The sequence below is a fragment of the Nanorana parkeri genome, unplaced genomic scaffold (genome assembly GCF_000935625.1).
Source record: "Nanorana parkeri isolate BGI_ZX_2015 unplaced genomic scaffold, ASM93562v1 scaffold200, whole genome shotgun sequence".
In the NCBI taxonomy this organism is placed as follows: domain Eukaryota; kingdom Metazoa; phylum Chordata; class Amphibia; order Anura; family Dicroglossidae; genus Nanorana; species Nanorana parkeri.
Genome location: NW_017306468.1, coordinates 1,553,774 through 1,571,471, shown reverse-complemented (window position 1 = coordinate 1,571,471; position 17,698 = coordinate 1,553,774). Strand labels below are relative to the sequence as shown.

The 17,698-nt window shown below is 43.7% G+C and overlaps 1 protein-coding gene across 1 annotated transcript in view; it reads right to left on the bottom strand.

The window, feature by feature from the left end:
* The window catches only part of ZNF236 (zinc finger protein 236), a 131,895-nt gene that overhangs the window by 113,452 nt on the left and 745 nt on the right, over window positions 1-17,698 (bottom strand). The window lies entirely within an intron of this gene.

Here is a 17,698-nt window from a genome sequence, read left to right as displayed (position 1 = left end):
AAAAAAGGAGTGGAGGACAAATAGGTGGAAAACTGAAGGTGTGCGTTGGAGCCTGGTCCCCCCACATTTGTAGTATGCATACATACATATACATGCATATATACACATACAATTATTTATGTATTCATTGTTTTTTTTAAGGTATTGATATATTTTAATTGCCACAGAGAGTTAGGTTGACAACAGTAAGCGGAACTTGTCAGTTGTGCAGAAGTACAACCACACACTCCACAATTCATAAAATTGAGAATGGCGCTCGTGAATGCTAGCTGTGAGCTCTTCCATCCGACAAATAAATTGCATCTCTTCAGTCCATTCCTTCATGGTCGGGAGGACCAAAGACTTCCAATGTCTTGGTATGACCGTTCTAGTTGCCACAAGGAAAAAGCGGAGTAATCCCTTCTTGGAGGAAGCAATGGATCCTGGTATCATGGAAAGGAGAGCCATCTGTGGGGTTCGGACGGTCTTTGACCCAGTAAGGTGATCGTAGGTGTCCAAAACAGTGGACCAAAACTTATAGAGACATCTCCCTGGCCTAATCCTCTACATATTTAGGTAGGTCCGTAAAAGAGGTTGAGAGCAGTAAGTGATATATGGTCGAGATCGGGCGGCGTGGGGCAGCACTGTCTAAACAGAGTTGCTCAAAGGGCAGGAGATCTCTATGGAGATCACACTGAAGCTGAAAGCTTAGAGTAGAAGTCGCGTAATTGAAAGTAGGCCAACCAGTGACCTGGAGCTCTAATGGAGTCAGTAACGAAGAAAGATAGAGGGCATAATCCATCCTTCTGTAGTGCTGAGACTATCGGGGATATTTGATCTGGGCCCCATTTCAGAAAGTTCGAGCCCTGCAGACTGGGTGGAAAGTCTTGGTTCCCCTTTATGGGGGTGAGAGGGCCTGGATAAGAAGAGAGGGATGTTTTTTTGGGAAGGGCATCCCAAATTCGTAGTAAGGGGGGCAGGCAGAATGGGAGTAAGGAGCGAGAAGGGCGAGAGGTTGGGGATATCCATGGTAGGGACGAGGGGGAGATCAGGGAAATAAGGCTATCCAATTGGACCCAAAGTTTGTGAGGTGCATGAAGGTGTCTAAAAGTCTAGTCAAGTGGGTAGCCTTATAATATAATTCAATGTGCGGAAGCCCAACGCCGCCCTGTTGTTTGCTCCTGGTCAGGACTGTGTATCGGAGTCGTGCAGGTGAAGAGGGCCAGATGTTGCGCAGTAGGGAGGAACGGAGTGTATGAAACTTTAGGGACCTCAATGGGAACTGTCTGAAAGACATAAGAGACTTGGCAAAATTTCCATTTTAAAAAGAGCCAGCCTCCCAAACCACAAATGATGGAGACCCGCCCACTCTTTTAAGGTCTTTTGGATTCTCGCCAAGAGAGGTTTGTAATTAAGGTCATATAATAATTTGGACTGAGGGGCAAGGGAAACACCTAAGTATTTAAGGCCATGTCGTGTCCAAGCAAAAGGAAAGGATTGTTTAAGATTATTTTCGAGGGCGATGGGCATAGAGACATTAAAAGCTTCTGTTTTGTGGGCATTAATCTTAAAATTACTGACAGAAGAGAAAATATCAAATTCCCTCATCAGAGATGGAAAGGCTACTTCAAGGTTCGTGACATATACTAGGAGGTTGTCTGCGTATAAGTAAGCTTGAACTCGCGATCCTTTACCATGAGTCCCTGAATATCAGGGTTATTGCGGATAGCAGCTACTAAGTGTTCCATTGCTAATATATACAGGTAGGGGGATAAAGGGCAACCCTGGCGGGTGCCATTGCGGTCATTGATGGGATCAGAGAGAATCCCATTGATACGGACCCGGGCTGTTGGGTCGTGGTATAATGCCAGAATTCTGAGAGGAGATCAGATGGAATGCCTATGTAGTGTAGTGATTTCTTTAGGAAACTCCAACTGAGGCGGTCAAATGCCTTCTCCGCGACGACCGATAGAAGACAGAGCGGGAGATGATGCTGGTGAGCATAGGCCAGCAAGGTGAGGGTCTTAGAGGTGTTATCTCTGGCTTTACGGGAAGGGACAAAGCCTACTTGATCCAGATGTATTAGAGAGGGTATAAAGGTCTTCAATCGGTCAGCAATCAGCTTAGCGTATATTTTTTAATCCACGTTAATCAAGGATATTGGTCGGTAACTAGTACAGAGTGTCGGGTCCTTGTCTTCTTTAGGCAGGACAATAATGTGTGCTTCCTGGGATTGTTTAGGGAAAAGGACACGAATCCTAAATGGAGTTGAAAGTCTTATGGAGAATTGGGAGAAGGGAGTCATGGAGAGTCTTATAAAATATTCCCGTGTAACCATCCGGGCCTGGACTCTTACCATTAGGTAGAGAGCGAATAGTTGAAGAGAGTTCTTCTACGGAGAATGGGACAGAAAGAGATTAAATCGCAGTTGTAGGCAAGGTGGGTAATCCCGTTGATCGTATACAAGAAGAAATATCGACCGCCGGTGAAACAGATGTCCCCTGTTTGTTCGCAGGAATGAACTAGACCTGCTTTAGGGCAATTGATCTTGGAAACAAAAGTACGGACTCGTTTGGTGTGAATAGAGCGAGCCAAAAGTCGACTGCTTTTATCGCCAAATTCATGGAAGGAGCGTAGGGCTGTATCTCTATGGCGTAAATAGGCATGGTCGAGTAGGGAATGGAGCTCAGCTCGCTCATTGACAAGTTCCTGATAGAGTGAGGGATCAGTTTGGGATTTATGTCGGGTCTCAAGAATAGAGATGGTAGATAGGAGGGCGGCTATGCGAGATTCACAAGATCTCTTCAGGCATGAACCGTGTTGAATAAGTAGACCTCTCAGTACGCATTTTAATGTCTCCCACTGAAGCGGGGGTGAAGTGCAGTCAGATGCATGGACTGCAAGAAAATCCCTGATGCCAGCTCGGAGGGCTTCCAGAAGTGGATTTTGCTGTGGCTGGGACGGAGAAACTCATGAATAAAGGGAAGTGGTCGGACCAGATCTGAGGGCCAATTCTAGCAGTCGGATGCCAACTAAGTAGATAATGGGTTGTGAAGAAGTAATCTATCCTACTGTAAGTAGAATGGGGGGCCGAATAGAAGGTAATCCCTGCCATCTGGGTGCAAGAGACGCCACAGATCCACTAGTTGAGGTGTCGCAGCCTCTTGCGGACATTATTCAGTGAAGGGAGAGAAGTGGGTTTTGCCGGAAGAGGAGTCCAGGGAAGGATCTATGACAAAATTAAAGTCCCCTCCTACTATAGTATAACCCTCCATAAACTGCTCCAATGTATGCATCACTCCCAATAAAGCACGTTTCTGATTGGGGAGGTAAAGGTTTGCTAAAGTGAAGGTTTTATGATAGAGTGAGCAGCGGAGGAATAAAAATCTACCCTCAGGATCCGACAAACACCTTAGTCACCATTACAGGAAGTGAAGAGTGGAACCCAATGGCAACTCCTTTTGTTTTTTTGTACAGGATTATTACTAGTGTACCAGGAGTGGCAATATATTGTGGGCATTTTGGGTGCCACCGAGGCATGGAAGCGAGTCTCTTGGAGAAATAATATTTGAACTTTCTGTTTGTGCATATAATATAACAACTGAGACCTCTTTTTTGGACTATTAAATCCCTGCACATTAATGGTGCCAAGATTCACTACAGCCATGTCAACCAACTAGAGCAATAAGGCAGTTGTGAGAGGTCCCAAACCCAAAAGCACACCCCAGAAGAACAAAGAGTAAACCAAGAATGAAGGAAGGAGCAGTAAGGAAGTAAAAAGGGAGGAGAAGAAGAGCAAAGAAAGAAAGCATAATTAAACTTAAACATCCTGGGGGACAGTAACCCAGTGAGATCAAGGATAATGGGAAAAACAAGCAATACAATACAATGGGGGGAAAAACTCCCCTATAGCGCACCTCGGGTATAGGTGAATACACCCAAGGAGTGCGGGTGGAGGGGTAGGTGGTGTGCAACACGACCCGAGCCCAACATATAATATCATTAATAAACTTTAGTTATGTTTATAGAGCCTTCAAACAAACAAAATGTGAGCTCCAACACGGACTAAAGGTGTGGTTATCAAAAACAATGATCTAGTCCGTGTAGAGGAAATATGTTTCATCAACAACATGGACATTGCCATAACTTCAACATTGATAAGAGAGTCAAATCTCCGGCATTAGGCAATAGTATTGCATGAATAAGTGTGCGGGAAGGGTACAGTTATGGGACCGGACCATGTTAGAAACCATACATCAGAGAATGCATACCTCATACAACTTATAAAAAATAATAATTAAATAACAAACCCCCAAAAAAGGGGGGTATTGAGAATTTAACAGTTCAAATGTGTGTAGCTTCCAAAGAGACACCTCCTGCGTGGTAGGCATAGATATTGGAGCCAGCCCGTTGGAGACTACTGAGGCGTTAGATAGCCCCCCTGCAAGAGAGGCACCCCTCAAGTAAAGAAACAAAAAGCTTAAAAATGTGCATATTCTAAAGACCAGGGACACCGCTCACCCAGGGAAGACCCCCCGCCCAGTCCTCTATAGTATAAACAAAAAGCATGTCATAAGCGGACCGGTACCCATATCAAGAACCATATCAGTTCACTAGGTTAGCCAAAAAACAGTAATTATGATATAATTATAATATAAGAATGTAAGATTGGTAGATTGTAATCCAGTTGTATAGTGGTAGAGTACCATACCCACCACTCCCATCGAAAAACTTGCAGCAGCATCTGTGACACGCGCAAGCGAGCAGGGAGAGCGCCACCACAAAACCAGGTAACACGAAATACAAAACTACCAATAAGTAGGAGATTGAAGGGCAAAAGGTGCAAGCGGACTGTCCATGAGAACTACCCAAGCTCTTAGCATGAATGAAGGAGATCATCTGTAGGAAGCAATAATCAGGTCAAAAGAGGTTGATTTCTTATATGGTGAAATACAGATCTGAGAACGGAGGCCAGTGCAGTGGCTAGTATAGTCTAGGTGATGTCCACTGACCAATACAGAGCATGAAGCATAAGAGTCGCATAACAGATCAGTGTTATGGTGCACTGCCTAAGGAAGCAGGGTAGTCCATAGAATGAAAAAGAGTCCATGAGTAATAGACAATAATAAGCCAGCAATGGGATAAGTGCGGGAAAGGTATCACGGACCAGCAAAAAAAAAATTTTTTAAATGACTCAGCCCAGTGAAATAACAAAAGACACAAAATAACAACAAAAAAAGGATATCTCCCAGGAGGATGAGGGACATCAGCGTGGAGTAGGTCTGGAAGAGGATTGACAGCTTCTTTGCTGTTTCGGGGTAACCAATTGCCTCTGCTCTTGAGAAGGTAAGGGAGACAAGGTCTTCAACGGTGGGTCCGGCCATTCATCCAAATCAACAAATGGGAGGTTGAGGGCTTTGGTAAAAGGTTCCAGGTCAGTTGGAGATCTCAAAACATGAGACGTGCCATCTTTTCGCACCATGAGGCAAAAAGGGTATCCCCAACGATAGGGGACTACGCCATCCTGCAGAGCTTTATTAAGTGGGCGGAGGGCTCTGCGCTTAGCAAGCGTTCGCCTTGACAAGTCTGGGAACAGACTAATCTGAGCACCATCAAAGTCCAGCACACCGGAGGCTCCTGCCTTTGACATAATCTCCTCTTTAACAGGGAAATAATGAACCCGGCGTAGAACATCGCGAGGGCGCGGTTGATTCAGCCTATAGAAACCGTAAGTTCGATAAACTCTGTCAAGCTCAATATGTTCAGTGACCGGTCTGCTGAGCAGAGTGTTAAATATGCCTAGAACAGTAGCTCTCAGGTCTTGTGGGCCAGTAGCCTCAGGGATCCCCCTTAGATGTATGTTATTGCGTCTCCCTCTGTCTTCTTGATCATCGATATGTGACCACATAATTTGAAGAAGGGAGTGATGTTGTTGGGCAGCCTGTTGTAATTACTCTACTGCTGTCAGAATAGGTGGTACTGAAGACTCCATTGAGTCTAGGCGGTGGTGAAAAGACTGTAGGCTCTTGTGCAGGTCGGCCATGTCCTGCTTGTGAGTGTACTCTAATTTGTGGAACATCCCTGCAATGTCCTTCTTAGTTGGGAGGAGGGCAAAATATTTCCGGAAGGAGCTGGGGATGTCATTGTCATCCCCCTCATTATCACTGCAGTCCAGCGATTATCTATCTTTGCTAGTGGGGGCAGAGAGCAGGGACTCTGATGATGAGGGGGGAGGTGAGACTGCACGTTTCTCCTTACTGGTCGCCATCTTGGATGCCCGCAGGGAGGAGAGGGAACTCCCGGCCTTGGGGAAAAAGGCCTCTATGTCCTTCTTTCTGCCGGTGGAGGACCGGGGATCATGCGAGCGGGATCCGCGCTTGCTATTGCGTCTCATAGAAGCTGTGAGGAGCGAAGTGAGTAAGGCTCAGGTGCGGTTGGTCTCGGGTCGGAAGCCGGAGCTTTAGAGCGTGCATCTGCTCACGGCCATGTCGAAGCCACGCCCCCAACAATAGTTATTTTGACAATTCAATATAAGCTTACTTATAAAAATCTCCTTTCATGTTGTGAGTGCTGCCTTTGTGCTGGACATGTCTTTCATAGCTTCCTGGATTTCCTGCATGCTTTGCTCATTCTATAGTTTACATTCAATGTCTAAGGACTGCATATCCAAAGTACCTTGCTGCCTGCAAGCAGTGATGATGTGTCTTTTGAAACTCCTGCTTTTCTGCATCTCTTTAGTTTAGTGGACAAGCTCTGTGTAATTGGTGACACGGCACTGCAAATTCACAGGGCACAGTGAATATGTGTCACTGCATTCAGGAAGGTGTGGGATTCTTACTTCAATCATTCAGATTAATAGGAGTAGGCTAGAAATGATTGCAATTCAATGTGGAAATACATTTTGGATTTTTTTTAAATTTGACCACAGGCACACTAATAGATTTAAACATCAGTTTTTATACATCTATACTGATAGCTTTTTTTTATTTTTGAAATTATTTTTTGATAGTTTGCATTGATCTATTATGTGATGCAGATAACTGTTATATCATGTGCTTTGGGTTCACCCGTACATATGATGTACTATTTTTGCTGATTCATACAGAATGTTTACATTTGTTGAAATTACGTTGCTCATTATTCATTTTATATTTAACCTTTGAATAAATATGGCTGTTAGGGGTAATTGGGTTTCCATTAGGGTGAGACTGATGAAGGACAATTATGTGATCCGTAGGGGTGAAGTTTGTATGTGCTATACTCTGCTGGTCCCCATTTTACACGCTGGTGCAGTGTGCTGTACTTCACCTACTAGTTTCTGACTGCGGCTTGCTTCGCTGCCGAGTGTAACAATTCCAAGGACTTGATATGTATGGTAGCTTATTATTTGTCCTTCCTTTTGTGTAACCTTTTGCCAGTGCAATTTACATCTAATTTAGCTAATACATTCATACAATGCTTACTAACTATAGATTGTTTCTGCGCAATTCTTTTTCTTTATCTATTTCTTTGTTGGTTACTGCTGGAGCTCCCACTCATCTCCTGTGTTACTCATTCATAGTTTTAGTGGTCTTCATGTATTTGGACTACCTCCACCTAAATGTTATTATCATTTTAATGTATTTACCTAAATGCTTTTTTTTGTATGTTAATATGTTCTATTTCCCCTAAATATTACTATTCATTTTATTGTTTGTTTATCTGAGCACCATACAATTTATTTTTATTTATTTGGATCAGCTGCCAACACACAAAGCAGCAAAAATAATACCTGCACCATTATTTTCTGATGCAGCGCATAATATGTATGGCATGCTTTTCCATGTGTTATGCTGCAGCATGTGTGCATTGGGGGTGCATTGTATTAGTGTGTTGGGGTGCCAAACAAAACTGATATCATAATGTAAGCTTTACCGCTCATTACTGCAACACATACATCTTAAAGTGACATTAAACCCTCAGATTTTTAACATAAAACAATACTGTAATGTGTGCCTTACTGTAATCCATGGTTGTTTCCCTTCTCTGTGCTGCTCTTCCTTTTAAATCTGTATCTCTTCTCATGCTGGGTAGAACTTCTGTTTTGCAGCAGACTGCCTTGTCTCTGAAATGGATACATGGTGTCTGCGTGTAGGTTCACAACCTGAGCCAGCACTACAGGAAGAGGCACCCAGCATGAGAAGACATGAGGATTTAAAAGGAAGAGCAGCAAAGAGAAGGGAAACAACCATGGATTACAGTAAGGCACACATTACAGTATTGTTTTATGTTAAAAAATCTGAGGGTTTAATGTCACTTTAATGATCCCTAAAGTGGGGCAAGGCAATTATTTTATTGCTAAACTGGTAATATCTAAAATAACCAATCAAAAAACGGTGGAAACATAAAAGGACATAGATAAATGTAAAGATTTAATGGAAAAATGTTTTAAAAAACTACTCACTTCCCCAAATATGTATCAAACTATGATATGCTTTATTATGTCATGTAAAAAAAAGTCATGTAAAAAATGTAAGTATACCCCATGAACATTATTGACTTTTTCAACATATTTGGACAAGCAAACATTAGATCTAAAACAGTGCCTACAGTTAAAGGTGATATACTTAATAAATGACACAAAAATGACATGATGTATTCATGATATAAAAGGAACACAAATGCAGATCTGTCATATAGAAAAAGTAAGAACACCCCTACATTTCCCACCACTACAAATCCATGAAATTAGAATCTGGTGTCCCAGCTTAGGTGCCAATATTAGAACCTCCTTAGGGAGCATTTAGGCTCTGACATCTAGGGTCTGGTGTTCTTTTTGCTGTTGACATGCGTGGTGTCATCATGCCAAGATCAATAGAGCTCTCTAAGGCCGTCATAAAGAAGATTGCGGCTACTTAAGAGTCTGCCAAGGGATTTGCTTAGATCGCCAAATGATTTGAAATCAAATCAATAAACTGAAAGGAAAATAATCTACGAGCATAGATTTCAAACAGCCACTAATCGGTCCAGGACTCGCCAGCCCAGCAAATTCAACCCAATAGCTGACTGATGCTAAAAGAACTCTCCAAGAACCCCGAAATGTCATCACAGGTGTTCAGGTATATTTTGCAACAGTTGGATTCTAAAGTACATATACAATCAGAAAGAGATTGCACCAATTCAATCTGCATAAGAGGTGTGTTAATAAAAAGATTGTGCTAACCAAACAGTACATTAGAGCAAGAATACCATTTTCTATGGAATATACTGGTATAGACCAGGCCTCATGCAACTGAAGACTGACCAATCAAAGAGAAAGTTGTTTAGTCACAGTAAGGGCCTGTTCACATGACGTCCGTTTTCTGTGCTGACCTGATCCGTATGCTCCTGCACTAAAAATGCCTCCCAATGTATCCCTATGTGTTTTATGGGCTACAGTTCTCACGTGCGCAGTCCGCGCAGGTTATGACAGAAAAAATACTGCATGTCACATTTTGTACGGTCAGGAAACGCTAAATGCGGCAAAAACGCACTGCACTGCAGCTAACATACTGACTCAGCTAACTGCACTGCAGCTAACTGCACTGCAGCTAACAGCCCCACTCAAGCAAAAAAAAAAAAAAATGTTTTTTTTTTTACTGGAACGCATCAAAAACGCAGCCAAACACATAGCACTGCGTCTGCAGATCCGGACCTGAAAATCATGTGAAAAGGCCTTTAGGGTAGACATGCTTGTCGCACACAAAGCAGTATTTCAGGAAAGAGAACCTCATAACCACTGTGAAGCATGACGCTGCAGATTTGATGGTTTTGGATTAATTGGTTGCTTTAGACCCTGGGTAGCTTTTAGTTGTAGAGCCAGCATTCTGCTTCATATCAAAGTATGCTTCATGAGAATGTGAGGCCATCTGTCCAAGGCTGAAGCTAGACAAGAAAGGAGTCTTAGCATGATAATGATATGAGCCACGTTAGTAAATCCACCAATGAAGGGCTCAGAATGAAGACATTGAGGGTTAGGCCTGCCTTAACCACTTGCTGACCAGGTATTTAGACCCCCTTCCTGGCCAGGCCATTTTTCAGTATTTAGCGCTGCGGTACTTTGACTGACATTTATTCCCTCATGCAACGCTGTACTGAAATGAATTTTATACCCTTTTTTGGGGGACAGATAGAGCTTTCTTTTGGTGGTATTTAATCACCACTGGGGTTTTCATTTTTTACTATATAATAAAGAGTCCCAAAAATTTTGAGAAAAAAAAAAGTTTTCCCTACGTTATGTTAAAAACACATTTATTCTTACCCAAATTTTTGGTACAATATAAAAGACGGGGTTAAGTTGGGTAAATAGACACCAAACATGCCAAGATTTAAAATTGTGTACGCCCGCAAAATCACAAAACAAAAACCATATCCAGAATTGACCATAGGCGACGCTTAACAGTTTTACCGCTCATCAGTTAAGGCCTTGTTCACACCAAATGCAGACCAGATCCGGTCAGGTTTCTGCACACGCAGTGCAGTGGGTTGTGCCGCATTTTAGACGCGTTTTGGGCCGGTTTTGGTTTAAAAAAAATGTAAAAGTTTAACATTGTAACAGGCGGACCATGGTGGGAGCCGGTACTGCGGGTCGTGGGCTCACTGCGCAGGCGCGCCGCGGGTCTGCGACTCTGAGACGTCAACGTCAGAGGGTGACGCCCACCGCCGTGGTCCAGCAACACCCTGCGCAGACGCATAGAGAGATCCCTCTCTCTCTCCCTCGAGAACCGTCCACATCGGGTGCAGGCGCGCTGCGGGACTCCGCCCCCTTCAGACGCAGCACTCGGCTTAAAAGCAGCATCTCAGCACTTGATCAGCGTCTTCTGTTGAGTGTGCAGGACGCTGATCAGCTCAGCTCCCCACTCGCCTTACATAGGACCTGACGCCTACAAACCACATCTGAGCATCTGAGGCCAGCACTAAAACCGCAAGTAACCCGGGAATCTCCCTGGGAGTAGGGAACCTTGCTGTCCACAATTGATTACATACAATTACTATTTATGTCTGCTGACCCTTGCTGTCCACAATTGATTATATACAATTACTATTGAGGTCTGCTGAACACCATTTGTTACACCTCTCAGTGAGTGGGTATGATGTGTTGCAACTTCCTCGCAGCCTTATTCCAAAAGTGGGCATAGCGAGGTGGAGGAGTTGCTATCTGATTCCCGTCCTAATCCTTCAGCTGAGAACCGCAGTTGAGATCCACGTTTTCCACAGCCGATACAGGCGAGCGTCACAAACATGGGCTTTCAGGCACTTGCATGCGTTTTTGATGCGTTCAAGACCAGATCCAGAGCAGGTAAAATAGGGCTTGCCGCAGTTTTTTCATCCGGTCTGGATCTGGTCTGGATCCGCACGCTGCGATGTGAACTGGAGGTCAAAATACCATTGGAATACATTGGACGCAGTTTTCATCCGGTCTGCACCTTCTCTGGTCCGGATCTGCTCCGCGCTTGGTGTGAACAAGGCCTTAGTGTTATCAGTAAATGATGGCCCTAAAATTATTGCTCCCACTCTGACATTCCCAGAGTAACATGTGTGGTGCAATGGGCACAATCATCATTTTCGCACGTAGGCGCACCATGCATGTGTGTGTATGTGAGGGGCGGGGGGACTTAAATATATATATATATGACTTTCATTTTTTTTGTAACTAATTTTTTTTTACTTTTTTTCACTTAACTTTATTGCTATCACATAGGGGGCTAAGAAGCAATTTACATAGGAAGGTCCTCTTTATGGAGACATCATGGGTCTCTAAGACCCATAATGTCACCTAGGGACCTCCAAAGAACCTGATGAAGCAAAGATCTGCTTCACTAGCTTCTCTCCAGCTAGAGAAGCCAGACAGCTGAATTTCGGAAGGGATGTAATATACATCACTTCCTGCATTCAGAGAACGGAGGAGAGATCAGAAGATCGTGTCATGATCTCCCTTTGATCTCCGGTGACAGAGTTGCCGGGCAGGTCCCGGATCTGACTCTCAAACTTGGGGCCATCCCTGCAATGCAAGTTGGGCACGTGTAGGTAGAAGTCGCATGTCCTTGGTCCAGCAGCCTCACTGTTGAAATGTCAAGGATTAATATCTGAACACATTCAGCTTCCCATAGTGATCTTATCGTGCAGCAATCACATGATACATCATTGTCCATGTTCAGCACTTGGGGGAAGAAGAGGACCGCTGCTTATAGAGAATTAACACCAGCATATCCAGTCCTTTCATCTAAGCACATGCAGCAGGCACAAGGCCATTATTCTCTATGGTTGGGGAACTCTAATTACAGGACAGATAGCTGAAGCTTATAAACATTGTGCTGACAGTGAAATGTAGGGTTTCTTCACAACGGAGGTAAAATATTCTTCAATGAATGTGAATGCACAAATCAAAGAAAAACAGCTTATATCAACCAAAAATTGCATTGAGAATATCTAATGCAAGTCAGGGATACTGTCAGAGTAATCCAGAGACAAAACTTGAATCCTGCGGCTGTCCCTAGGAATCTATTGGCCGATATGTGGAGGCGTTTATGTTATCAATCATTTCAGCTTACTTTTCTAATCTTCATCAGCTTCAGAGTTGTGTATCCAGAGGCTGATTAACTAATTAAGGTTGGAACATTTGTTCATTGATAACTTGAGAATATTGTTTGTTTACTATAACTACAATTATGAATGAATGGGGGTGATGTAGAGGTGATGTAGGTCACTTCCCATTCATTCATAATTGAGGATATAGTTAACATAACATATCCTCAATTATGTACACACACTCAGCGATCACTGATCACAGAGTGTGTGTACCTTGCTTTTCTCTGACACGCTGTCACAGGAGGCTGATCGAGCGGTGTAGAGAGGAAAGCCCAGCCTCCTGTGACAGCGCTGTCTCCGCCCACACATCGCTCTGCCGGACTGTGATAGGCGGCTGAGCGGCGCGGGAGGAGAGACGCCGGCCGCTTACAGAGCTCTCGTCCTGCAGCGCTCGGCCGGCTGTCACTTTCTTTTCTCCCTGCTGGAACAGCGCCCAGCGGGGAGAAAAGAAACCAGGGATGCGCCGATGTATCGGCCGAAACATGGCTCTTTCGGCATTATGCCAAAAGTGCCATTTTCAGCCGATATGTTTCGGCGGCCGATATATCGGTGCATCCCTGCATAGTACACTATTGCTTCCTATTCACGTGTATTATCCGCTGATCAGCGGCAGTATGTTCCTAACACAGTGGTCTCTGACTAAATCCTGTTGTGACCACTTTTATTTTTGCCACTCAAACCATGATCTACCCAAAACAAAAACAAACTACTACCTCCAGCATCCAACACTTCCAGGAGTGTCGGGTTCCCCCACTGCAGTGGTTCCTATCTTTCCTATATCACTGCTGAGTCCCGCCACTTCAGCTCTCGCACCTCTATACCCCTTATGGAGTAATGTTTTTTCATATCTGTTATGGACCTACTGATTCAGAGATGGCTTTGTCAGTGCTTAAGGTAACAAAGTAATACATATATCTTTTTTTTTTTATTGAGAAAGAGAGAGAGAGAGACGCAAGGGTTTGTTTTGGTCGTATTGTCTTACACAAATTATCTTACTTTCAATGTAATCAAGCACAAACATATCGGCTTCAATCAAGGTATGATCTGCACGCAGAAAACCCATTATAAAACCTAACCTGTGCGGTTTGCAAAATATTTGTTCCACTTTAGAGATAATCCAACAAAAAGTTAGGAGGGAATTGAAAAAGAAAGGGTGAGGTTTTGTATTAAAGATGTGCTCAGTGTGTATTACAGCCTCTCCATATGTTTCCTTGTGTGTGCATTAGACCGTGATGACGGTGTGCAGCCACTGATCTATGAAGGTTTCTACGCTGCTTGTCCAAAAAAAAAAAAAAAAGTCACACACTATTTAGTTGGACCGACTTTAGCTTTGATTATAGTGCACATTTGACATGGCATAGTTTTGATAAGCTTATGCAATGTCATAACATTTATTCCATCCAGTGTTGCATTCATTTTTCACCGAGATCTTGTAGTGATGATGGGAGAGTCAGATCAATGTTACATAGTTAGTCAGGTTGAAAAAAAAAGACACAAAAGTCCATCGAGTCTAACCTATAGAGAAAGTCCAACCTATAGAGTAAAGTATTCTCCAGTACATCTCAAGGATTCTCAATGGGGTTAAAGTCTGGACTCTTCGGTGGCCAATCCATGTGTGACAATGATGCAGGGGTGTGGAATTCCTATCGCCCGATGGCCGAGACATGCAGTTTCGGGCGCCGGGCGAGTAGTTTTTATGTACATGTAGCCCTGCTCCGGACAAACAGAGCTGAATGTACATTGTGGAGCCGCCGACACTCGTTTACTACAAGTGGTCTGATCAGACCACTTGTATCAATTTGAGCAGCGGCGATCGTTTTTGCCTGCACCCCCCACCGTAGTTTTTCGGGGTCGCCCGCTCTCCTGGGGGACCGCGAAGACTACGGCACAACGGCTCAGCCATAAAGCCCATAGAGCAGACGAAAAATGTGTGCTCTACGGAGACTCTGAGACTGTGGCGCTGTAATCACAGCGCCACCTGTCTCAGCTGTCAGGAACTACACAGAACAGCTGTTCTGTGTTGGAGGGCAGGTTCCATGAAGAGAACCTGTCACCTCCAAACTATCACATAAGGGATTTTAATCCCCTATGTGATAGGAATAACATTAAGTGGAAAAAGTAAATAAAAATGTAAAGAAAATTAAAAGTTAAAAAAATTATAAAATATATAAAGATTTTTTTAAAAATGGAAAAGTTAAAAATAAAATAAAAATAAACCCTGCTGCCCCCGCCATCTGCATGCAAATAAACGCATGCATAGGACATTCTGCATGTGATTTGAGATGGCAGCCGCCATTCCATGGTGGTAGCCAGAATTCTCTTACACACACACAATGTGCATTAAAGGGTAAGTTCATTTTCCCAGGTAATATGGAAAAATAAAAATTACTCGATGAAATCTGGCCCCGTTTCTCCCAAATTGCCACCCCCCCTGGCTATACTTACCTTTCGGTGAATAATCCCTTCCCTCCACCAGTATGGGTGTACTATCTGTCCCCCGTACTGCTGTCCAGCGCAGTCCTCCCCTATGCATTTTGAATTTTGCTCGCAAATTGCAAGCACTCATTGGTCAACGTGGTCAGATGACTGCGCTGACCAGTGAGAAGCGCTATTTAGCACAGTCAAATATGTTTTGATTAGGGGTGCACCGATACTAGTATCAGTGCGATACAGAGTATTTGGGCGAGTACTCGTACTCACCCAAATGCTCCGATACCTTCCCCGATATTGGAACTTACGGCCAGATGAAAATTTCCTCTGACTGGCAGTGCCGTAGGGGAACATGGAGCCAGCTTCTGGTGCAATCAGGAAGCCGTAATGACCCGCCTCCTGGTTTTCTGATTGGCCGGGAAGCCGGCTCCTTGCTGATTGGCTGGAAAGCCGGCTTCCTGGCCAATCAGTGTCAGCGAGATCCGACAGCAAAAAATCGGTACTCGTACTCAATACCGAAAAACCGGTATTGGTGCATCCTTAGTTTTGATTAAAACAATTTTTTTGTATTGGGACAAGTAGATTGTCATGAAGGACAGGTAGATTTGGCCCACGCTTTAGCCCTTGGACAAGTAGTTTTTTTTTTACATTTCCACACCCCTGTGATGTCTCACCACTCTTTCACAATCTGAGCTCCATGAATCCCGGCATTGTCATCTTGGAATATGTGCCAACAGGGAAGTAAAAAATCCATTGATGGAAAAACCTGGTCATTCAAATGTAGAATGTGCTCTGATTTGGGGGTGCCTTAAATTACTGATGAACAACTGAATCTTAAATAAGCGTTGGGTTTATTTACAAATAGGGATATACATACATTCTATTTACAATTAAGGGAATTGGAGGGATAGGAATTGAGGTTAAGGATACTACAGCTAGCTAGACAGCTGACCATTTTTTTGGGACACATAATGCTGCTGAATCTAGACTTGACCAGCTGAAGCAACCCCAGATCAGAACACTGCCCGAAATCTAGGTGGTGGCTTTTTCTTTTTGGCTAGGCAGTGTATGTACTTTGTATACTGGTGCTGTATAAGCATAAACATTATGGTGAGAAGGGACTAAAGCAATCAAGAAGCCTCCAACTGAATCAGTGCATAGCACAATAAAGCCTTCTTCTTTCCATCCCATATCCCAAAAATAAGAGCAATACTCCTAGTCAGGACAGTCGGCAGGACCATGCAAATCATTGCTTTACACCCCATTGGCCAAATTTACATCCAGAAATGCAATAATAATGCAAATATTGTCTAAACATGTTTTACGCCAAACTGAATGGTAATACTGTATTGTTGGGTCCCAAGTTCTACTCCATAGAAGCCATGGTTTCCATACACTGCACTGATGATGGACATATAGTCAGAAACAGCTGTATGCAGTTTGGAATAAATGTCTGTATATTTGGCTCTATATACTAGCAGTTCCATCTGTATCTGGCCATCGGGAAGTAAAGCAATTATTTGCATGGCTCCGCCCACTGTCATGACTAATCCTATAGCTGTGATGTCAATACCTTCTGTTCTAAGGAGGCTTTGGGCTAGGTTCACACAGGCCTTTAACATGATATTAAACTCAGGGTTTTGAGGCAATTTCAAATACTATTCAATTCACTTACAACGGATGCTGCTCCTGTTATGTTTACACGTTTTAGTTAGCTGGTCCCCTGAGCAGTGACCCCGATATCATGTTTTAGGGTGGTTCCTTTCCCTTGCAAGGTCCTATGGAGCCACCTTTGTGTACTGTAGAAAGCTGTGTGTCTCCACAAACACAGCAAGCCAATACGCCGCCCCCCCACCCCAAGCTATTAGATGGGCAGCTGCTTGAAACAGCTCTATCCTTTGTGATCTTGTATGGACAGGGAGTTCATAGAAGCAGAGCTAAGAGAGTTGGAACTGTTTGGAAACATAATGAGCGGAATTTATCAAAATCCAGGGGAAGAAGTGCATGGCAACCAATCAGCTTCTCTCTTTCATTTTCAAATCTTAACTGGACAAACTGAAGAGAGACGCTGATTGGTTGCCCTGGGCAACTGATCTAGATTTGATAAATTCTCCCCAATGACTGTAAGTGTTTTGGCAAACAAACTGTAAATAAATACTTTGCTGGGCAGTGTATATTTGTTTGATCCAAATTAATCATTGAAAGAAGTGTGAGACTTTAATACTACTTCACGCCGCGTGTTTACTATCCACCTACACACTGACGTGGCAGCCGCTAGGCTGTTGACATTGCTGTGGTATAGTGATCTTGAATTTGGCATGTTATAGCTGACAGGGGGGCACCACCCCTATTGTAGTCAATGCGACCACACCGTAACCATGTGCCTGGCACACAATAATTAATGTAAAATCCCTTTGGGATCAATTAAAAAAAACAAAAAGCATTCAGGAGGCAGCGGTATCACCTCCTGAACACTAGTGATAGACTGGGCTTTGGTACAAACTTAATACACCCAAGCACGCTGAAACTGACGCCTCCACACTTCCTCCCAATCAGTTGCGGCAGGGTCATTTACCGCCCCTTTGTGATGTGTAGCTGCAGGGGGAGGGGAATGCCCCTACCTCAACTGATGGACCAGTAGGGGGTGTGTCATCCAAAGTCTTGAGTAAGCTAGGGTGACCTG